This window comes from Monomorium pharaonis, chromosome 2 (genome assembly GCF_013373865.1).
Source record: "Monomorium pharaonis isolate MP-MQ-018 chromosome 2, ASM1337386v2, whole genome shotgun sequence".
NCBI classification, from domain to species: domain Eukaryota; kingdom Metazoa; phylum Arthropoda; class Insecta; order Hymenoptera; family Formicidae; genus Monomorium; species Monomorium pharaonis.
The window spans coordinates 17258725-17284815 of record NC_050468.1 but is presented as its reverse complement, the minus strand read 5'-3'; the positions used below and the strand labels follow the sequence as shown (position 1 = coordinate 17284815).

Here is a 26091-nt window from a genome sequence, read left to right as displayed (position 1 = left end):
ACTGAATGTGTGTGTGTGTGTGTGTGTGTGTGTGTGTGTGTTGAGAAAAGTCACTAAAACCTTACACATATACATATATAACATATATATATGCATGTTAATAAAGTCGAGTAAAGAAAAAAAGTTTATATGAACTTATATTTGAAAATATTTCATTAAAACTATATAAACGTCCAAAAATTGTTTGTACATTATAATTAAATGTAAAAATTGTTGTAATAACGTTCAAAAATTCTTTTGCAAGAATATATGGTCGAGATACATTATAATTAAATGTAAAAATTGTTGTAATAACGTTCAAAAATTCTTTTGCAAGAATATATGGTGGAGATAATTTCAAATATTTCTTGAACATTTCTCATTTATAATTTATAAAAATTTTTGAACGTTTATAACATTTTTATAAAGCATTTTTGAACATAAGTTTAAATAAATTTTTTTATCTAAGTTTGGCCTTGACTTTTTTTAAATATTCCACTTTGTATATTCTGTTTAATTTAATATATGAATTTAATATAATCGTATTTTTTTAATGAAAATAATATTATTTTGAAATAAAATACAAAATAGTTTTCACGGATTTTTCATAAAGAAATGTAGGTATAATGTTATAAGAAATGACTTAAAGGGCTGCTGGAGTTGTTTGTTTTAACGACAAAAAGACAGTAATTTTTGTTTCGCAATATCTTTTTATTTCTTTTATAGATTTGAAAATCCTTCTCCAGAATAAAAGAATACGCATCGCTACCAATTTCTATTAAAAATGGAAAAAACTGTTAATTTTCTGTCACATAATAACAATGTTTGCTTAATATAAAAGATCTACAGTTTGTACTTGCGAAATTCGTATTCATAGACTAATAGACGAGAACGAGGAGAACAAACAGTATCAAGTTTCGAAAATTATATTTTAGTGCCTAATTGAGACGAAATTGTAAAACGAAAATTTAGGTTCTATACGCGTAAAAAGTCGATAAGTAGAGCAATAAAAAAAAATTTTATTGTTCTTAATATAAAGTCCAATTCACAAATGGATATTAATATGTATACTTTAATTCTGGAAAAAAATTTCCAAATCTATAAGAGAAATATATACGAAATCTCATTAATGATGTGAACGAATAACTCTATATTATCGACCCTTATCAAGTTTGAGAGGCAGTCCAGCATCTCCTTAATGGTTGGGTTTTTGAAAGAAACGACTATTTTTTTGCTAAAACTCGACAGCATTCATACTATGAGAACTGTGACTGGTTGCGTCTTCAATTCGACTTTACCCCGAGACTTCGACTCAGTATCTTGGTTCTGCACGAGATACATGAGATCACGAGTCTGCAAGAACAGTCTTATCTTTGAAGATTTGATTTCGAGATAAAAGGAGCGACCCCGTGGATCTCCAGACTTCAAGAGCAAGGATCTCGCGTGGATCTCGAAAAGAAAAGCCACCCCCGTGATCCCTGTGGAAAACGTCGCTCGAATAAACTTTCTCCTCGTCTTTCTTTGCGTTCCGTCTAGCTTCCTTACGGAACCAACGAATCCCGTGTCTAAGAGGGAAAAAGATGGTACATGCTGCAGTTTTATGGTCGATTCCACGCGTTTTTCTCGTCAGAAATGAGGTGAGTGTGACTCTTGAGTGATCGTTACGGATTGTTTGAAGTTTTTTGGGCGCTGTAAGCAAGACCTCTTTCTTTCTCTCTCTCTTCTCTCACTGGATTTCGCGTGAAAAGGAACGAAATTCTACGCTACTAACGGAGTATCGTTCACATTCGTTGCAACGAGCTCCGATCGATCGCCGTAAAAAAGCTCGATTGGTGGACTTGCATTCATCTTTCTTTTCGGTGCCTACTCTTCTGCTGATCACGTAGCAATCGTATTCGTAGCAAGAGAAGAAAATTGGAAAGCAATCGCCAACACCGATCAAATTTGTTCCTTTGGAACCAAGTAAAATAGAACTAAAGTAAAAATATTATGTTTATGAGATTAATGTTTTAAAAATATTAGGTTTTTAAATATAATAAACCATTTCTTAAAAAACGACAGATAACTTCAAAAAATAGAAAAATTTTCCATAAAAACAGAACTGTTGATTAATAAAAATGTCTATATATAATATTATTATAAGTTGTAAAATTTTTAATGTAAAAAATTAATTCTTAATATTTCTGACTAAGATTCAAGATGTATTAATTATCTTATTAAGATAATAGTTTTTACTGATTATTACAATTTATGTAACATTATTTTATAATTTAAGAGCACAAGATCAAGATTTAAAAATTATATTAATTTATGAAATTTTTGATGTAAATTATTTTATTTTATAAAAATTTATTTCATTTAAAAGTACGTTAATGGTATGAAAAAGGAGCTAAGATACTATTTGCTTTAAGATGCTCCCCTTTAATGTCCCTAACTTGTGGTATCCCAATTCCCTATCCCAAATTCCACAGCACCTTTTCTCACTCTGGCCGTTGGCATTCTTGTATCATAAGGATGTTCCGCATGTTTTGCAGTCATGTCGTTAATAGAAATTAATAAAGAAAATAATTTAATCGATAAATATCGATAGTTGACAGATAGATGGATAACTAATTGCACATTGACAGATTTTTACGTCTAATTAATAGTAACATTAATAATTGAGTTATTTTTATTCCTTGTTGGTTAATTTTAAGAAAATTGTACAAAAATATATGCACGTAACAAATAATTTAAAATGTTACTACAATTGCGAATTATTATGTGCTTAATAAAAAAAAACTAATCAATAAATTTTTTTTAAACAGAATTTAAAATAATGGCACTTATTACATTTTTTTAAAACAGAATTTAACGTTTATAAAGCTGGCACAGCCACTTTAGCACAGTTGAATAAAACTTATACAGAAATTTAATGCTCTTTTATAGCTAATTAGCTGCTTCATTACTGATTTTGTTGCTCCAGCCAATTCAGAGAAAATAGAGCCTGTGCCAACTTAAAATTAAGTTAACACAACTAATAAAAATTGTTTTTAAAAATTAAACAAATGCGGTAGATTCCTTTAGATCTAATTAGTTGCTAATTAGTTGCTCTATCCCTAATTTTTTGCTCCATTATTAAACTTCGAAAACCACCTCCTAAAGCAACTAAACATTCTAAAATTATAAATAATCACATATATCGAATGATAACGATTCCTCGGTTTTATTGTTCGCAATTTATAACAATTCCGATTTTGTTGTTCCATCCCTATCAATTGAAAACTACCCCTAGCCACTCCACATTAGCACAATACCCTAAAACTAAAAATAGAAGCTATATCTCGACTGATAACGCTTAATCGATTTTGTTGCTTGCAGTTTATAACAGCCACTTTATTGCAATAAACAATTAGCAATAAATTCGTAACCTGGATATCTTTCCAGCAACTAAATCGAGAAAGACTTTAATACCAAAATAAGTCAAGCAACAAATTCTATAAGGGTACTTTGCTCTTGAACGCGTTCCAGCACAAACAGGGGTGGTTTTGAATTGATAGGGGTAAAGTAACAAAATCGGAATTGTTATAAATTGCGAACAATAAAACCGAGGAACCGTTATCATTCGATACATGTGGTTATTTATAATTTTAGAATGTTTTGTTGCTACAAGGTAACTTTGGGGGTGGTTTTCGGAGTTTAATAATAAAGCAAAAAATTCGAGAACAGAGCAACTAATTAGCAACTAATTAAATCTAAAATAATCCACCATACTTGTTTAATTTAACAACAATTTTTTTTGGTTGTGCTAACTTAATTTTAAGTTGGCACAGCCTCTATTTTCTCCGAATCGACTGGAGCAACAAAATCGGGAATGGAGCAACTAATTAGCAACAAAAGAGCACTAAATTTTATTAAATTTACATAAGTTTTATTCGATTGTGCTAAAGTGGCTGTGTCAGTTTTATAGACGTCAAAATTTATAATAATGGCTCAAATCAGAATTCAAAACGATAGAAATTTAAGTAAACGCAGATGCATTTTGCATCTACGTTTCAAATAAATAATCAATTAATTATTAATAAATTTCTGTTAATAATTTAAGATTAAAGTATTATTATTTTTATAAGATACAAGTTCACACATAAAGAGTTTTTGGCAATTTTATTTTAATCAATTAAAAATAGACTTCTAATCTTCACCTTCATCTTTAAAAGTTTTATTAAAAATTATAATCAGAAGTTTTAAATGCTTGATAAATTAACAAATAATGTTTAACACAAATTTTAAAATATATTTTACAAAATATTTTAATATAAAATTTACGATTGCGTTCAATCTACTTTTTAACGGATAATCTAATTCATGTAATATATCATTGAAATTTATGCAATGCATTGGTTAACTGGCCGAAGTCAACAGGGAAATTATATCATGCTTTCTAATGTAATTTCTGACGAGGAATACATTTGCAGCGGCATCATAGAAGTTTTCGTATTCGAGAAAATATCTCTCAGCCAATGCCGCCGTCAAAACGAAAATGCATTTTGTGGACGCAATTTATTTCGATTGTGGAGAGACTCCTTCGAAGCTGAAATATGAAAACTTCTACCGCATCGGAGCTGTGGTACTTTCGAAAGGGGAGATTGCCCCACAGAGCGATCAAGATATAGTTTCGTAGCATTTATTGCATTCTTCAAAAATAAAAGATATAAATTCATACTAATTTTCTCAGAATGTAGATGTAAAATGTATAATTGTTACTTCTCAAATTTCTTTTTGTTTAATCATCAATCAAGTTTTAAGCATCATCAATTGAGAGTTTAATTGAAATAAAAATTTTTAGTGATCAATTTATAATCGATTAAACTTAAAGAATATATCTTATATTTTTATAAATTTTTATTAGAGGAAAATTGCTAATATTGACATAAGCTTTCTAAAGCAACACCTTTCAAACTAAATATTGCACTATATTAATGATAAAACCACGATCTACTTAGATAATTAAAAAAATAAAAACTTATTATTATAATTATTACAAAATATGATACAGTGTTATAAAAATTGCTATACTATTTGTGATAGAAGATACTTTCTAGTTTACATTTATATTTTCAAAGTTTTATTTTCAGTTTTTTATTTTTAAGAAATACTATTAAAAAAATACTATTCACAAAGTGATAGGCATTGATAATTCTCTGCTACTATTTAATTAACAATTTTTTTGTAAATAAATGTCAGAAACTTTGGAAATCTTTGTAGAACCAGAACTGCTTAATTATTATACATTAAAATATTATAAATAAAATTTCAGATAGTTTTGTTTTCCAACTATAAATTAAACAAATTTTATCAGCTATATTGTCCAGTAAAATAGTATAAAACTATCTAACTCCAAATAAAGGGACAGAAAAAGTGTAGATAAAAGGAAGACTTGGCGTTCCAAAAGAACAATACCGCGGACGTGTCGCCCGATTTTTCAAGTGTTAGCTGAGTTTTCACGACTTGCGATGATAATCGCGGTGCTATCGCGGTGAATGAGAACTGACTGGACACATTGTCCCGCGGTTGGAATGCGAATTATTGTGTGTGCAATATAGAGCTAGCTTTCTTGCAGCCGGTACTCGGTGCGACGATATCAGAGCGCAAGTTCATCTGCGTTCCGCTTTCGCTCGAAAATTCCGGAAAATATCTTGCGCGCGACGCGACAGTGGCAGCCGTGCGTTGCATACGAAAGTGCCACATTACGTACCGACATTACTGCTGGTCTTTCGAGAAACAGATTATGCAGAGGCGAACAGAACAATAGGAAGTGTACTCTGCGCTGTATGAAGCACCGCTTCGCTGCGCGTATACTGGAAAATATACAGATCCCACGAGAAACGAAATATCACGTGGTTCACGCATGGTACCATCGCATTTGCTGTCATTCGTATTTGCATTTTCACGCACATGATAAATTTCTAATATATTGTCGGAATACAGTGCACAGAATGTTACACTGTCTAGACACAAAGATAACTTTTAAAAATTTAAGAGAGAATAATTTATATACATATATATGTATATATTACAAATTTGTATACATTTTCAATATCTTTAATAAAAATTATATTAAACAAAATTGATAGAAATAACTATATAAATATAATCTAAAAGGTTGTCAGTAAAAAGTCAGAAAGTTTCAAAATCATCTTTTATGCCACATCTATACTATTAAAAAATTAAATGTGAACTGAATGTCCGTCTCATACGAGAGCAATGGAAGATTAAGGAAAAAAACACGCAATTTATTATAAAACTGATAAAAAGTACGGATGCAAAAATAATATACAGCGTATTAATTAATGTAGAATTTCTCTGAATGATTTGCAGGTTTTAATTAATGAAAAGATGATAGCAGATTATCTTGATATATCTTTTCATGTAAGGTATAATCACGTTAATGGCGAGCGTAAGCGGATAATTATGCAGCCCTCTAGTTAAATGATGCGTAATTTGAACGAAATACCTTCTAGTCATACGCAAGAGTGAAACTTGCGGAACTCACAACGAAATTACTTTCACGCTGAACGTCCGTTATCGAAATTTCATCGTCAGTTGAATGTAAGAAGACAAAAAAAAAGAAGTGGAGCGAAGAGCTTTTAAATTAACCAATCGCGCAATTTTATTTGCCGATAATTGCCTAGTGAATGGTGCAGGCAAGCGAAAGAAAGGTACTTTTAAATTCTGTTAATTACCGAAGCCCATCCTTCTCTTCGTTCTAGTGCAAAATATAATATAGAATCGTAAAAAAATTTGCGTCGCGAAATATTGAAACATCCAGTGAGCTGCTACGACACCATTCTATTCTCCCTCAATTGCTCTTAATTCAATTAGTACTAACAGTCGTTAACTAAGTGACCTCTTTCCCTATTTCTATTTTTCAGTTATATACATTTTATTTGAGATAGCAAGAATAAGCATATAACTGTTTACGTATATTAAATTGGCTTAAATTAATCAACGTCGTTATTATTTCTTAAAGATCGAGAATTTTTTCTTAAAATTACCCTCAAAATTTGGTAATTGTGGGAGAATGTGCGACCTCGAGAAATTTTACTATACTTTTTTATAAAATTTACTAAAAGTATAATAAAATTAATTATACTTTTAGTAAAATTTACTAAAAGTATAGTAAATTTTACTAAAAAGTATAGTAAAATTCCTCGAGGTCACACATTGTCCCACAATTAGCGGATTTTAAGGATAAATTTTAAGAGAAAATTCGCTCCGTGTAATATTTAATTATAAGATATTTTGTATAAATTTCAAAAATATTATATATACGTTAATGTAACAAGAGCACATGCAAATTCATTGAACATGCGATTTTATTGCACATCAATTTTAAATTATTCTTTAATTCTGTTAATAATTAAATATTAATTATTATATACTTTATTTTAGTAATTTTCTTAAAGATAATAAAAAATGTAATAAGTATATGTTATAAATATTATCTAATATCGGATACCGCGCTTTTGAAAACAAGCAACATGTTGCCGAAAGAATTAATTAAACGAAATACTCAAATGTACAAAATTTCGGATTTCGAGTATTTAAAAAAAATTGAAGAGATGCTTTCGTCGCGTTTCAATATAATTCGTTTTTAAATCGAGCCATCCATACTTCGTTCTCGCAGGGAAAATCCGGAGATTCAACACGATTTGATTGATTGCACTGTCGTATCTATGGGAAACTTGCGGCGACATATACGATATGCAAATGTGACACGCGTGACACGTCGTGACGCATTACATAAAAATAGGTTAATCCATTACATAGTGCTGGCCGATGGACAGGGACTAGCTTGACGTTTTTTCCCTGGGATGATAGCTCGTGTAACGGGCTATTTCCTCCACGAACGTTACGAGATTTTATGGGTTAACGAAAAGCGAACGTGTATGGCACCCTAAATTCTTTCTAGGATGCTTCGCGAGTCGCAGATGAAAGAAAGTACGGATAAAAAGATAGGGCTTCAGGGTGCGTGAGGTATTTGGTTGACGTGAAATGGAAAAATGTTTTCCGTGGACCCTTCTCTGTCAAGTCTTGCAACTCTTGCTTATTTGATTCTTACCGTTTAATAATTTTATTTGTTAGAAATACAAAAAAGTACACTGCAATTTATTTTAAAAAGTATTATTAATAAATCTAATAAATTAAATGTTAATTTATCAATTATATTAAAATAGAATTTATTGCAATGTATATAGTAAAGATTTTAATAAAATGTAACAATACAAATAATTACAATATTTTTAAATTAGTTTATTGCCTAACAAACATTAAGTAGTTCTAAAGAATAAATAGTAGAGAAAAAAAATAGAAAATAATGTAATATAAAATGGAAAGCTAGAATAAGCGATTGATTGGCTTAATAAAAATATATTTTTAAAAAAACATGAATATGATTGAAAATCTCTTTAAGAAAAAAAAGTCTGCTTGTGATAAGAAAATATTTTCATAAGTGTACATCGCCATCGATAACGCAAAAATAAGGAATAAAAACATGACAAAGAAGGGTATATTTTCAGCATCATATACCAATAACAGGTATTGCCATAACCGCCGCGACGGGAGAAGAAGAGACAGGAAACGAGGAGAATTTGTTCTTCATACTCCGAACTATGATCCGGAGACTGATCTCGCTCGTGCATCAAACTTCGGCCTTTCGTGCTCATTGAAATGAAATGCCGAACTTCGATCGTCCCTTTCGAGCCTGTCTTCACTTTTGCTTCGAAATGTCATTTAAATCGCTTTGAAAATTATTGATATTTCCGCTATAGCAAAACTATAAATTTTAAACTATCAACGAGTAATAAGATTTATAGTAACTACAATATCGATGATATGTTAATAATGACTGATTATTTCTATCTAGTGTGTTGTCCTTTCTTAAATAACTTAATTATGGATATGGTTTTTAGATGCAATGAATAATATTATTCGTTTATATTATTAAAGAGAATATTAACAAATTACGATGTATAAACGCTGTGAACGGAACAAAATTAACAAATAAAGACTGTTAGTACATATTTTTGAGTCAAACTAAATAATAACAAGATGTAAAATTTTTACGTTATAACTTATACATAGAATAAAATCGGACTAATAAAAAGAACGATTTCTATCATATATATATGTATGTAGAAACCTATTGGAATAATAGTTAAAATACTGTAGTTACTGCCAATTTACATTTATTGTAAAAATAGCGAGATATAAGAAAAAGAATATTAATTATAGCAACAAGAATCTGTCCATGATAGCTAAATGTCAGTTAAAATTTAGCTACCGCAAATAGATTTTTGCTGCTGTAACTACCATGTTTTTTTTTCAAAAGATTGATGCATCGTTGACAAAATAAAATCAGTCAATCAATGGCCTTTATACTTTTGCGAAAACATGAAAAATACGGCAATCGCCTGCCAAAAAGTGCAATCGTTATGACGCAATGATGACAAATCGTTGAACGCAAACAAACAATTAATCCCGCTAGTATATAAAATAAATAAACGTACTCACCTAGATCTGGATGGATTGTCGCCATTTATCTATTGTTCCGTTATTTCGCTGATTCACTAACAGCACGACTGCAAAGACACGGCCACAATTGTATATACAAGACTTGTTCTTCTTCTGTAATTGGCTTCTTTTTTTAACCTTGTCGACGAAGAAACGTAGAAAGACAAATGTCGAAGAGCTCCAGTCCCCAGATGTTACACTATTTTATAAAAAAAAAAAAATTATTTTAATTATATTGAAAACTAGACAAGATTTTCTAATGCTGAAAACGCTGCCGCAAATCAATTTTCACCAGCACATCAGGCTTCTGAAATAATTGAGTATTTAATAAAGTATTTAATAATGTATCAAAATAACTCAGCTGCAATATTTATATATCAATAGTCGCAACAATAAATTACAAGTATATATTATTTTATCGTTCTAAATTAAATACCTCATTACTTTTAGCAAAATTCTTTAATCGAAATTCTTTATAACACGATTTAAAAAAATAAAATATCGAAAAAATGCATTTTATATAAAACAAATAGTACATTTATGATTTTTGATCAGAATTTCAAGATAATGTTGATTTTGTTTATAACAAAATTTCAAAATCGTAAAAAGGTATTTTTTACAAAGCCATTTTTCTAAACTTTAAATATTAAAAAAAAACGTGCTGGTAAAATTCAGTTTACAGCATTGTTTTCATCATTCAAAAATCTGTAAGAAATATTTTGTTTGGTTTAAAATAATTTTTAGCTAGTATTATTGTAAACCAGTTTTATTATCCAATGATGAGATTAAGTATTTTTCTATAAAAATCAGTTGACTCTTTTGCGTAATTCTAAACTTTTCATAATTACTCTAAAAAATAAATCTCAGTACATATTATTCAATAGATACAAATCTAGACAAAGTAGATTTAAACTTTTTATAAATAGTTGTTTATTTTTGTAATTCTTTTATCAAGTAGAACACAAACTAGAGATGAGAGCACTATGTTTTATTTAGTAGCAAGACTTTAATTATTACATTCGTAAAGTTAATATTAATTTATAGTACTAGATATTTAACAAATTCACAGTTTTTAATTTTAATACCTTCCCAATAAAATTAAATTTGTTTAAGTTTCAACAATTAAAAAATTCAGTAATTAAAACTTATTATTCTTATTTGTTTCTCCGGGAACGAAAATTGATCCATTTTATCTTTAATTATTATTATGTAAACACGTCTACATTACATTGTGGCAGTTTGAGGACACAGTTACGGAAAGAGATATGAGATTTTTTTCGCCTATGAATTTAAATACGAGCTTATCGCACCGCAATTAATGCAGTACCACAATCGTCGTCTCGCTCAGTTCTTAACGTGCAAAAAGAACCCGCGGTGATCGATGGTAAATCAATATGTGGTAAAATCGATGTGGACTGTGGCTTGAATTCAAACGACTCAGTCTATCCTGAAGTTAGACGTGAATTATAGATCGTCCAGAGTGGACTCTATCTTACTATAGGTAAAACCATTGATTTGCGCTCAAGTACCATCAAGACTATTATAGATCGATTATTCTGATTTGACAAAACGCATGTAAAATGCGATTAAACGATATCCAATTAATATTTACAACGAAATACGTACATGCGTTTCTTCGTAATTTCAATAATTGTTGTATCATCTATACTCGTTTCGACGAAAAAATCAAATTAAAAAAAAAATCCATGATTAAAATATAAAATCGTAAACGAAATATTGCAAAAACGAGTTAGAATCAGTCATAGTTCATTAACTCCGTCATTGTTATTTATGCTATCTAATTAATATTCTGCAAGCACGATTACTCGATGTATCATCTCCCTGAGAATACAACGTGAAATATAATAAATTAATACAAATCACATTCACATACCCTGCACTCTCAATGTTTGTTCGTCCACGCGAATGTGCTCCCGTTTCGGCTTCTAAATATCCGAAATTAACCTATAATACGTAGCGAAATGCGTTTTGCCAAATCCGCGGCATTCGTCGAAAAAGCCAATTCACCATTTATAATCGTCGCCGTTCGCACTGTTACGCACCGCGTGCAAAAACAACAGAGGGAGTAAAAAGAAAATTAACGATTACCGAGCGAAATGAGATTAATTATCCGATGGACGGGAACGTGAGCGGCGCATCACCATCGCATCGCATCGCATCGCATCGCGCCGTCACTCACCGCCGTGAGGGATGCATCGTGTGCCTAATTGAGCATCGAGAACATCGTTCGAACAGCCGAGCGCGTTTGATGTATTAATCGCATTAAGACACGCGGCGGTGATCGGTTATTATGTCCCGAGCGAGCGCTACGTTGAGCGCGCAACACGTAGGCGGTTGTCGCGATTCTTATTACGATACACTTGCACGCGACGCGGGGCCGCGAGCGGTTTTTCGTCCGACTCGCACGGTGTCACCTTCGGCAAGTTGTTGTCGGTCACTCTCGTCTCACTTCGCCACGCCTCGCTACCCCTCGTCGATGTCTCGTGACGTCACTGACGTCTCGTCGCCAGTCGCGTTTCGTCGCGTTTCGTCGCGAGACGACGGCAAAACCCGCGTTCAACGTTCGCCACTTCACCCGATCGGAGCTCGGGCTCCACGCAGACCCAACGCGTGTCAGGAGCGACGAGGCAAGCGACACGGCGAACTGCGGGCGAACGTCGTGGCGCGTCAAATCACAGCGTCGATCGTCGTCGTGTAGGTTAGAGGGTAAGCGTGTGCGATCGCGCGTAACATCTCGCTAACCGACGCCGCGTCGGTTGCCGCGACAATCTCGAGAGTCGACCGGCGCCGTAGTTATTGGCGCGCTGTTCATCCGGGTGTTTCATCGTTTCGCTTACCGAGGCGCCGCGCATCGATGATGTCAATTAGGCGGTAGTAGCAATTAAGTGGTGTTTGTTGTTGTTCCACGACTGTCAGATCGCCTCTCGAACGCCAGGCTTCCGCTTCCCGCAGTTCCCGCTCGAGGTCCGGCCGGGATCGCGCGGTGACGTTACCGGCGGCGCTTTGGTATCAAGTTGATGCGATTCGAATTTTTCATGTCCGGAAACGTATCGAAAGCGAGAGAACGGCGTAACGAACGTTGGTGGAGCGCCGGAGGCAAACAATCGTTGCGTTTCGTTTTCGCCTCGCTCGTTTGTTTCGAAACGCGAGCCGCGCGATACAGTAAGTCTTCCCGTTCGTAATTAGTCCGAATGACTATAATTAGTCGTTTTTTTCGCCCATCGATTCGTGGACTCGGATGTGTGTGTGCTCGATACAATGGAATAATTGCGACAGCTGTGCACTGATTGGTAAACATTTATGTTTATTCATCTCTCGTATTCTCTTCGCAACCACTTATTTATGATATTTTAGCGTCATTGCGTAATAGCAAGAGCGTGCCGATAAATTTTAATTAATATTAATATTAATATTATTAACTACAAATCTGCCATTAAATAATTGGATGAATATTAGCGACAAAATCTTTCATTTTTATTAAATATTATCATCGATTCATTTGAAATGCTGCAAAAACTTATTTTGTTTACCTTTGACAATAATATAAGCAAACTTATTTAAATTTGTTTTCAGATTGACTCACGGCCTCATCTTGCAGCTTCATTCGACATCATTATGGTGAGTAATGAATTAATATGAAATTACGTCATTGAAATCAAAATTATATGATTGTAGTACTATTATATCAAAATTATCTGATTGTAGTATTATAACAAAATTATTTGGCTATAGTATTATTACAGTTTGCTCGCTAAATCTAAATTAGCCACTTTTCGAAAGAAGAATGGGTTTTAGAAAGAATTGGAAAAAATTAAAAAATCAATAGTATTGTTTTGTAATTACTGTGCTAGGATTAAAATATGTATTTAAGACATATATAAATAATTTTTTTTTTTTTGAAATCGTAATCTTTATATAATATTTTTATTGTAGTGATTGTACGTGATTGTATTGAAACTCAAGATGCTGTATTGTTAACTGTTACGAACTATTGCAATGAGTTCCCTATTTACGAATTTTTTTCTTTTTTTCCGCACTTTTTCTATTCTAGTTTTGTATGCATACGTGCAATTCGCTAACGATAGTTGATTCGCAACAATCATTCCAAAATACAAAAGAGGGCACAACGGCAAGTATTTGTCTTTTTTTATTTTGATATTCTATTGTTGCAATATCGATTTATCTCGTCGATTATATTTTACCGTTTTGAATAGAAACTCTTCGAAAATAGGAAAAGCTAATAATTTAAATTTTAAATTACCAATATTACCAAAGCGCGCGCGCGCGTTTATTCGAACTATCCAATGTAAGTAAGTAATTAAATCTTGATTTTGAAATCAAGTCTGAACTTTTAAATATATAGGGATACATAAGTCCAGTATAGTATCGTTGAATAAATCTTTTAAAGACAAATAATTTTTGTGTTAACTTTTTTTTGATGTCACGGTTTTGAGCAAAAATAAAGAAATACCAGATTATTATTTAAATACTGAATAGGAACTTAACGAAAATGTTTGAATTTAAATAAAATTTCTGGTACTTTAAGAATATATTTGCATATACATTTATTTGTTGATCGGTATGTATCAAGCGTCTTTACAGCAAGTAGTCTGATATATTCTGTGTATTTTATATGTAATAGCATACAAAATCTGATGTTTAAATTTTATCTAATACCATTTCTAACAAGTTGTTATATTTACTATATATATTTATAATTAATATATTTGTTATTACTTTGCAATTCATTATGTTTATTTTGCTATCTGGAGAACTTAATTGTGAATAGTAAGAATTATTTAATATTTTAATATACATACTTATATATTCAAGAAAAGAGAAATTTAATTTGTGTCTAATGTTAATTGAAATCCATGTTAATTGTAATTAGTTTCTCGCATATCTTTCACAGAAATAAGTTGAACATTCTGTATACATGGCACGCATGCGTTTGTACATTGCTTGCCTCATCAGCCTGATTGGCTCGTTCCAATACATGGAAAACGAATGTCGCACGTTTTGATCAGAGCCCATGTGATTGTTCACAGCAAAATCCGCGATGTCGATGCCCGCCATTTTCGTGTTATCCGACTTCCCACACGCGCTGTATTCGCGTGTAAATCGCACTAGGTACATTATGCTTATATATTTTACAGCCTTCTCTCTCTTTTCCCTTCTCCCTCCCTCTTTCTCCCCCCCTTCTCTCTCTCTCTCTTTCTCTCTCGGGTTCGTGTGATCTCGCGCAGTATAATTTCCAGCTCTTGTACTGGTTGGTCAGAAATAGTCAGCAATCGATAGTAACGATAAGGATAGAAAAGAGAGTGCTGAGAGAGTCATGTAATCTGTGATGTTGTAATCCGTTAGCTATTCTGAAAAGCCGATCACACAATAATTACGTCACCATTTATTATGAGCTTTGTGTGAATGCTTAGTTAATTACATGTATACTATACACGTATAGATATCAATACATGCATCCACGCATGCGTGCGCATGCATTTGCCCTCTGAATAACCATTTGAAATTTATAATTGTTAATTATAATGTACATCGTATATAATGTGTTACAGAATGAAATATATAATCGAATACGTTGCGTAATTAATTGATTATTAGCGGTGGCGCTGCTGCCGGTAGTCACGAAAGAAAATAGTTGGATATTATTCGTAACGAATTCCGTACGCATTAATACGTACAGACGTTATCCCGCTTAACCGATTAATTCGTACAGTAACGACGGACGGTTTAATCCCGCCGGATAATGACCGCCTGCATGTGCAGCATGAACGTCTGGCGCTTAAAGCCGAGATGAAACTTCTGTGTGTAATTCCATTAATTGCGGCGTAAATGTGAGCTGCGAGAAATATCGTTGCAGTCCAAAATTTCTTTCTCGCCTAATGCATTTTAATGCATATATGCATGTGAGTTTATGCGATTCTCAGTTAAATATTAATGTGTTAAAATGATAGACATATTTTTCGCAATTTGGTTGATGCATCAGAATACGAGAAGTGATGAGTAGATATCTTCCTCTACGATTACATTTTACTCGGAGAGCAAATTGAAAAAATAAATCGTAATTTAAAACACATTATAAAATTTTGCAAACGTATTAAAGGCACTGAGACATTATTTATTTCTATATAAGAATATAATAAAATTTTTTCGTTATACTACCTAAAATTTATAATATAGGACGAAAGAACTTTTAATGTGTACATCAATAACACAAACAAAAATGGACTTTTTAACACTATAATGATTCAATAGTTTTTTATATGCTGGATACAAATCCCATTTCTAAATTACTTTAACATTACATATATTATGGAACTGTTCGAAATAGATACTGATCGGAATTATTCTGTTTTCTCTAGAAAACATGTAATAGAAATCTAGGGAATAATTGAATAATTTCGATTGAAATCCTATCCCGAACAGTTCCATAATATGTCAGCAGGTTACAATTCTGAGATTTGCAATTAAAGTTGCAGAAATGTCTATTTTTACGTTTATCATATAATATGAGTGTAACTATAGTATGTGGCATGCTAGGTTTTATTGCAATAAACAAGTTTATTATTAAGACTTTCAACCCCCAAAAGAAATTTTTTGTTTAATATAGTTAATATAGTTAAAATATTATATTTATATCTTAAATATGGGATATATGAGCAGAAAATCTATATATGATTTTTTGCTAAAATTCAAACATTTAATTTTTTTAATTGGCTATATTATTAATTTTGAATTTTAGCATTAGATTCACATTTAATATCAGAAAAGATTTTAATATATATACTTAATATATATTTTTATACAATTTTGGAAATTTTTTGAATTTTAACGTTTACTATATTTTTATTTTAAATCTATTTTTTATTTTGAATTAAATTTGTCAATTTTAATATTGTATTAGTATTCAGTGATCTAAAAAATTCTTAAGTTTTAAGAAATTTAGTTAAAAGATATTTGATATATTGTCAATGATTTAATTTTTTTTTTACAGTAGATATTTTATATTTAACCATGAATATTTTATTCGATACCAAAAATTTCTTTCGAGGATTGAAAATCCTACGGCATACTTAATTTTGATTGCAATAAATCTTCTTCAGCATTACATATCGTATTTATAATATGACAAAATATGAAAATAGCTTTTTTTGCAATTTTATCTGCAAATTTCTCAAAATTGTGATAGAGCAATTTAAAAACTAAATCCGTATCCACGGTATTCAAAAAACTACAGAAAGTGACAAATACTATTATAATTCTTTGTTGAACTATAATTCGTACATTATTTCAAATTTTATCAGACATACTTTTTTCTACAATTGTACAATTTTACAATTATATTATGTTAGACAAATAAAATTCAAAAAAATAAAATTATTAGGGTCGGTTGTTCCAACTTCTTGGTAAACTTATCTACCAGGTATGTGTCTATCTTCATTTCTTTTCTTAAATAAATAAAGACAAATATATATTTATCTGATAGGTAAATTTAGCAAGAAGTTGGAACAACCGACCCTTAAAAGCTTAATTTTATTTTATAGTTAAATACTCAGTCAAGCAGCTAAAAAGAAACATACTAACATAAGTACGCTCGTCACACAGACATTTCTTTATCATCGAAGTTCTATTCTGGGATATTAACTATAATCTATGATTCCGCATGGTCCGTCGGTAAATCGTGCATTAGAACTCGAGAGTCAGCCGAGCGATTTTCTAACTCTCAGTTCGGGAGCTCGCGAGCGTGATCGGAGTTAACTCTCGAACTCGGTGGACCGCGCGAAGCGATAAAACACTAGTAATATCCAAACTCGAGTATCTATCGGTGTTCCTTATGCCAGTCGAGTACGCGTAGTCGCGCGATACATAATATTTCGTGACAAATGGCGGATACATGAAGATATATGTATACACGTAAGCGAAGGATGAGAGAACTGCGAAAAGAGAACGGCAGACCGCAAAGCCGTTGGTATTTCCTGCAACCTAACAAAATGATTACTCTCACGGCTGTATGCGATAGGTATCTAGCAATTGTTCTGCGTTCCACGATTATACCGTCGATATTGCAATGTGTACGTTAGTGTGTACAAGCCGATTGGATGAATCCACAACCTGGTGGGTATTACTGCATTAACCAATGGAGCCGGAGACTGTACGTGCTATCTGACCGAGAATTCCAATTTCGAAATCCGTGGCCCGTTCCTGAAACAAGATCAAAGTTAGACTATGCCATCGTTGATCGTGCCGCAATTCGTGACCTCACAATAAGCGGTGCTTCTCTCATGATCGATTTGTTACCTGTCATATTCTAATATATAGGATGATACATATTTGAAACCTTTTACTTTCGAAGACCGCAGAGTTGTTTCTTCCTAATTTACTTTTCTTTAGCATAATAAGATGCTTTATTTATTTTATAGATATAATTATTGACACAATTATTGTTGTAATTTTTTTATACGTTTTAGTTTTTTGTCTATATTATTTTACAATATATGAGACACAAGTGAAGGATTCTACAAAAACCAAACAAATCTATGTTTTTTTAATCTGGGTTATAGCTCCAAATTGTTGTCTATCAGTAGTGTCATATCGTGAATACTTTTTATTTCAGAATTAAGAGAATCAAATAGAAAACGATAAAGATATATAAGTAAGTATAAAGGACGATGAGTAAAATTGGCTGATTTTGACTCCATAGAGGTGTAACGTAAATTGTACACATAATTTTGTGATTTTTGGGTCGCTGAATACAATGATATAATAATAGTCTTAGCCGTCTAAACTCATGGAAACGTGTTTAAAATTCGTTTTAAAGGGATCAAAATGACTCATTTTAGAGTTAGACGGATAAGAATATTACCAACGTATTCAGCGACTAAAAAACATAGGAAAATGTATATAACTTACATTACACTTATTGAATCAAAATCGGGCAAATTTATCCATTTTTTCAGCAAGAATTACACAAGTCTAGAAGTTTTTTTTTAATGGGTCTTTTAATGGGTCTAATAGGAGAGAGAAGGGGGTTATAAACTATTTTGTTTTATTTAACTAACTTAGTAAATATTTATGTGACATAATTTTTATTGTTACTCAATTTTTATTGGTACAAGTTTGTTACTCATAAAGTTCTACGAATCATGTTACAAGCAAAAATTCTTTATAATGAACATAATTATTAATTTATTGAAGAGGGAAAAAAAGATTGCGATTATGGAGTTTGTAGAAAAATATGGAAAACTACTAACAAATATTCTCAAAATTTTTATTTCTAAAAAAAAGAATTTTTATATTTAAAGAATTAAGACTTTTTGACAGATTTTGCACATCAGTATCACAAAAGTATTAGTATCTTGTGCATAGTATCACAGAAAATATATGTAAAAAATCTTTGACTTTTGCAATTTTGTGCGTTAAAAAAGCATCATGACAAACAATATATGTATTAGCTAATAAGTAAACAAAAAGTATAATCAAATTACATTCGAAAGAATTATGGGACTCAGACTCGGTACACTCACAAGTAGTCCGTAACCCTAAACGCAAGCAATATAACTTTACACGTTAAATGCATGTACACGTTATGTCAAACATTTAATTACGTAATTTAAATTTAATTACGTAATTTGAAAGTCATATTTAAGCTCTTCAAGTTACACTAAAGTTAAAGGTTAATATTCGACATATTTCTCAAAATGACGTAAAGAATACACATTATAAAATTTTCGGTTACCTGCAATATAAAATGCAGCTTTTATGACAACTTAATAAACATTCATGACCAGTGGCTATAGTATAATGTCTATACAGTATGTGAAAAAGTAATTTAAACGTTCCCAAAATTTAACACAAAGCATACGAAATATTGTAAATTCCATAACTCCACATCTAGTCTACAATCTTCTCTTTTCTATTAATCCAAGTTTATGTATTCTTATGCCAATTATTTGTTTAGCGAAAAATTACTATATACAAAGAAAGAAGTAAATATAAAAGAATATTTTCTTTATATTGTAAGTAAAGTTTGTAAAATCTTATAAGTAAGAAATTAAAGATTATAATTTTATACACATACTTTAAATTATACTTTTTTTTAAATGCTTTTATCATTAATATTGTAAAGAAAAATAAATATAACATATATTGTAGGATAAATAAGTAAGAAATATATAATAATTCTTGCAAGAATTAAGCAAATCCAGATTTTTTCAAATTTAATGAATTTTTAAAATATTAATCAATGTTTACAATTTTATTTTTATATCTATTAAATATATGCCCCCCCAAAATTACCAGATTTCTATATTGAACAGTTTGAAGAGTTTTTTTTCTGAAAATTTGATTTTTTAGACTAATTTGATTATCTTTAAATTATTTTGAACTATGGTTAAATACTATAATTTTTGGGGGATTACACGGTTTTGTTCTACTGCGTTATAACGCTGGTTTTGCGGTAAGAGCAGTTTCTTGTGCAACGGACTTTTGGATGCAATTGGAGAAGTGTCACCGCTGAGGTTAAGCGGACGACGGTGACTAACGAAGTCGTAGTCCGTTAACAGTGTTAAGCGCGCGGTACCGCAATTTACTGTTGCCACCGCCGACAAGACCGGCCTATTTCCGACGGAGGCACGCTCCGTCATATACATGCATGTAGCATCCACGAATATGGTTGTTCATATGTGGATACATGCCTTAGCAAGTAAAATGGATTATAACATTTCGTGGCACGAAAGCAAGCTCGATAAAATAATGTATTATAACCTAGCCGATTTCCGGAATTAGATTTATGACGGTTGCTCGGCGTTTTCCCAAACTGTCTACTGGTGCAATGGCTCGTGAAATTGTTGGCAACGCTCTTAATAACCGCCATTATAAAGTAGAGTCATCTGCAATACTCCGTCGTACAAGTTGCCGTTTTGTTTCACAATGGTCGAAAGAAGCGATAACGCTCGAATTTTCTCTGCCCAAAAGTGAGCATGTGGAATCATGAGATTAATGTCTCTTAAATGTTTTCTATTTTTTGAACGATTATACTCTGACCTAGATCAACATTCTTTTATTTATGAGAATACAGAATACAGAAAACGTTTCTAAAAATATAGACTTCTTTTATTGTGCTGTGCTTATAAACATTCAAAAATATTTATAAGGAAGAAAATAATTTCATAGAACAAAAATACATTTTTTTTTAAATAATATAACATTTTTAACATTTGTAAAAATTAATTAAAATTGAATTAAGAAATGAAAAGTCTTTTAACAAAGTTTTACATTTTTCATAAAATTATATATTTTAGTAATTCTATTTAAATTTTATTTGAACAAATGTATATATTTAAATTGGATATACATATAAAATATATTGTCTTTTTCTCATAATAAATTAAAAGAAATATAGAAATATTTTACTTCTTGCGCGGAACAACTAACAGCTCATTGAAATCAAATATTAAAAATATCTGAAGTAAAAAGTCATGTTCTCTATTTAATTGAAGACTTATGGTAGAACTCTTATTATATTCAATAAGATAGTATCGCGAATTTGTGTGCTGGTATCTCTCGATCAATCCGCACGGTCAATTTAAAAGTTCTTTCTTGCTTCATTGGATTGAATTCATCTTGACTGAAGTTTTTCTCACCGTTTTTCAACACTTCAGTAGACTTCGATTGGAAGTACAATAGTCTCATCATTTTTGTGATATAAAACATCGGTTATTTTAGTGAAGTTTTTTCTCATCTGTTGTTCTTTAATATTCTGTTTTATTAATGCTTCTATCGGTAATAAAAAAAGGACGAGAGGTGAAATTGGTCAATTTTATCCACTCTTTCAATTTTTTACACTCCATAAGTGTAACATAAGTTATACACGTAATCTTACGTTTTTTTGAATCGCTGAATGTGGTGATAATATTTTTACCTGTCTAAACCCATGGGAAAGTGGTCAAAATTTGTCTTAAAGAATTAAAATGAGTCAATTTGACTTTACTGTATATAACTTAACGTTATACTTGTAAAGTCAAAATTGGCTAATTTTATTAATTGTCTTTTTTTAATCTTGGAAAAGGAAAAAAACAAAATACATTCTTAGTCTCTGTTCATGTATTTCTCATTTTTATTTATACTAGACAACACAGACGTGCACTTCGCGCACGCTGTTAAACTTTTTATTTTTCACTTTTACAAAAATAAGCTACAACGATAATTGTATATAGATAATCATTTATACAAATTTGACAGCTGTCAAATTCAATTGCAATGATAGTTACTTTGCAACACGAAGTAAGCGTAGCGAGAGAACCAATCAGCATCGCGGAAAAGCGGCAACAAAAAAATGATAACATCTTTTTACAAAGTGGATGGATAACATCTTCTTTTTACAAAGTGGATTTTAAAATTGAATCTAATGTTGCATGCTATACTTTGCGTGAGTTAAAAGAAAGAGAATTCTTCTCTCTCGAGGTTGAATAATACTATAATACATTAGTTTCTTGTTAAATGCCATGGATAATATGGACAATAAAGATATATTTTTTATAAATTTCTGAAAACTTTATGTTTGACTATGTTTGAATTTATTAAGTTATAATAACGTTTAATTATTACATAGTTGTAGGTAGGTATATTTAGTTCATACATGACTGACACATAATAAAAAGGAAATTTATAATTAATAAAAATAAATTTTTTGTGGAAATTTAAGTCAAATAAATATAAATTTTAATAAATCATAATTAAATACGACGCTTGACATATTTGGTAAAATTAATATTGTAATTTAATTTCCTAATTGTATTTGGCTCATAAACATTAAAGAACGTTAAGAAAGAAAATCATAATTTGTATGAAAAAAGTAAATTATAAGTAAATTTAGCGTGACATATTTGGTAATCTTTATTAGATGCCTCTTTAAGATTATACAATATTTGAATATTAAATGTACAAGTATAACTTTAGTTTTATTTTATAGAACATGTAAATCACACAAAGATAATTTAATGTATACTAACAATTTTAGTTGTTGAGTTTGACACTTGAGTATCAGAATACTTTTACATCAACTCTAATTTTTGTTACATTGATAAGCTATTATACTAAAATATATATACTATATATAGTATATATATTTTAGTCTTAAAGCATTTACGGCCATTGATGTTGCCTCCGATAGATACTATATATCTATTGGATATAGATATATATACTATATATACTATATATATAGATATAATATATAGATAATATATATTATATATAGTATATATAGTATATATAGTATATTATATACATATTTAATGTTGTGATGTAGATTGGAAATTACACAGCCACATATAAGCCGAATGTGTAATATACACATGGATTACTACATAAGAAGTACAAGACAACGACCCGAACTAAATTTAACGATGCATATATACACGATGGCAATGTATGCTGATAATAATTAATGTGCACGATCTCATAAAATATGCAAATATATCTCAATCGCGTCAATTACACTACCCAAATACTAGCCAACAATTCTATTGATTGCACACGTGCGTTTCGCCTAATTATGCACTTTGCCCGTTGATGAGGAAACCGCGTGGTACTACAGAAACGAATTGGTCGTAACCGATGTACGTTGGGTTATAACTTGTATTCTCGTAGTATTAACTCACATACGTGCATAATGCATTACTGTTATTTCGGCAGTAGTACAATTAGCGTAAGAGATCACAGTGCAGTTAGATTTTACGATCGCAAAGTTTACGAATGAGGATCTGGGAAGCTGGCACGACATTCTGTTAATATAAAAAAATAATTAGAGTTCTAGTAGCATTTTCTACAGTTTTCGAGTTCTTTATAAAAATAAAAAACAGTTTTGCAATTCTTATTTGTATGAAAAAAATAAAAATAAAAGTAGTCAAATTAAAATACGAAATTTCAAAATCAGTTGAAAATGACATGTATTTGCTTATCATGTCACCCTATTGCTTTCACTTGTAAAACTTTTCGCTAAAACTCGTCGAAAACTACCCTAATGCAGTCAGAACTATTCGGAACTCCAAATCGTTAATCAACAGAACTCTTTTTCTAAACTACGGAGAACTCTTTATCTCTTCAGAATGAAACGGGAACTACTGAATTTTAATGTGTTGGGGCTAACTTAACACACGCACAGATTCTATGAGTGATCATATGATATCGTCTGATCGCTATGTGATCTACACGTAATCTATATAATAAAATTTGTCTTGTATTCTGTCGTTACATAATAAATAGTGTAAACGTTGTTGATAGAACTCATACACATGTGTCATTATGAATTTGAATTTAATTTTAAACGAAGGTAGAATTGAATTTGTATTTATTAATCACAATTAATGAAATATATAATAATTTAAATTTATAAACTAGGAAACTTTATGATGGGTGACTTGATATAAATGCTCTAACTTCTCTTTATCGTTAGATTTCTCTTCTTGTTTCTCTTCTAGATTATATTAGATTAGGTTAGATTAAGTTATATTTCCCGAGTTTGTAGAAAATATGATACACAACGGTCCATGAGTTTAGGAGTTCCTTATTAAGTAGGAGATTAAACAATGATATGGATACGAGTAACGTTGTACTAATCCATATTAAAGTCGATGTAGTTTAGTTTCCAGTTTATCTGATAGCCTTGGAAATATAATTTCCTTTTACATATCTCTTTAGGAAGTAAATTTACGTGCGCACGCATGGGGTGTAGATTTAGTTGTTCAGTAAAATTTTAAATTATACAAAACAATGATACATTTGTATGTTTAGAGTTATAACCAATTTTATGATATATCTTGCATATTTTTTTAAAAATAATTAATTTACTAGTATATCTGATAACATCTTGCTTTAATGTTTTTTTGATAGATTAACTGTTTTGTTCCATGGAATATTGAGGTTTTTTAAAAATAAGAATAATTGCTTATTTATGAATTAAATTTTGCAAAATTATTTAAATTGTAACAAAAAACCTAAGCTAAATAAAAATTTATTTTAATTATTATATTCTTATGTTTATACATACACAATATATATTATAAACATACTACAATAATGCTGATGTTAAACATCATCTATTGTTGTAATCTTTATTTAAAATAAAACTGTGTATGTCCTAAACATTTTCTGCATTTACAATTATTATATATTTTCTATTACACAATTCTGAATAAATACAGAAAAAAATTATATTATTATGTGAGCATAAATTTAGTGATAAAATGCAATGTGTGCATTGATATCTATACGGTTTGTTTTGAAAATGAAAAATCAGAATGAATTTAAGTTATCTGAAGTGTCAATAGTACAAGTTCAACAAATGAATGAGTTTTCTTTAGACTGCATTTGTGTATGATTGAATAAGAGATAATGTTACATAGATGACTGTCATTTTTATAATCTGAGTTACTGTTAATTAGTTAACGTGTTCTAATAAAATTTATTTTGTGATTTATTTATTTCATGGCGAATGAAAGTTGAATTTGAGAAATTAATTTTTGTATGAGTAATTGTTTATTATATTGAATTGTGCAATTATGAATTGCACTATTTCGTATCTAAGTCTATAATTACAGACTTCATTATAGTATTGTATTTTTTGATATTATAAATGGTATTATAAATAAAAATTTAATTTTCAGAAAATTAAAGATTAAAATATTTTTTAATAAACTGATTTTTATGATGATATGTATATGTATATGTATTTTAAAATTTTTTGATTGTAGCAATGAATATGAATCTTTTGTTAGTCCTACATTTATTCGGAATAATTCTGAAGTATATAAATTACTGCAAAATATCCGATATTGTGTCTGTGACTACAATTTTTCTTAAATATGAATCCGTCTTCAATAAGTTGGAAACTTGGAGTACTTTCTTGAGAATTGAGAATTTATCATGATATGCATCTTTGAACTCCATTATATCCAAACAACATTATATACTTTTGGAGTATAATGTTAGTAATTGGAATGTTTACCAGTCATTAATAATGAAAATACACATCCATATGCATTTACTCAGAAATTTTATTGTGTATATTTCTGCAATAATTTTATAATTATATATTTTTTTGTCGTCCAATAAACGTATTTTATATTTATTCGAAGTTGCACAGGACAAAATAATGACTGTATATACATGTAAAAGATATTTGCAGTTTTTTTATTCTGTATATAAGGATTGAAATGAATTAAAAATTGCTTTATAAAGCAGGATATTTAGTATTTTTTAAATAAATATAGTTCTCCAGTTTCACGATCTATGCAGAGTTGATAGCTTCGCTACGCGCGAGCAAGAATTCGCACTCAATTACTCGCTACAGCAGTAAAGCTTTATTGTTCTCGCGTCGGTATCGGTCGGGTATCGATGGCGGACGCCTCGCGCGTTGAAAAATTCACGAGCGCGATTAATTCCGTAGTTATTGTTCCTCCGTTTAGCAGGATTTCGGCGGTGGTTTCCGTTTCGTAACAATTGGCGATTCGGAGACTCGATGAT

At 30.6% G+C, this 26091-nt stretch overlaps 1 protein-coding gene and 1 long non-coding RNA gene across 7 annotated transcripts in view; one reads left to right on the top strand and one right to left on the bottom strand.

The window, feature by feature from the left end:
* Window positions 1–26091, top strand: part of LOC105836137 — a 285642-nt gene that overhangs the window by 59321 nt on the left and 200230 nt on the right. For 5 of the 6 annotated variants that reach the window (XR_004962301.1, XR_004962298.1, XR_004962299.1 and 2 more), the window contains exon 2: window positions 13126–13170. The gene's annotated coding sequence lies outside the window, so the exon portion shown is untranslated. Of the gene's footprint in view, window positions 1–12729; window positions 12843–13125; window positions 13171–26091 lie in introns of those variants that run through there. The other variant, XM_036283186.1, reaches the window with a different exon arrangement.
* LOC118644525 lies at window positions 9666–12580 on the bottom strand. The gene is made up of 2 exons (XR_004962302.1): window positions 11426–12580; window positions 9666–9730 (listed from the first exon to the last, which is right to left on the bottom strand). It is a non-coding gene; the product is annotated as an uncharacterized LOC118644525 (long non-coding RNA).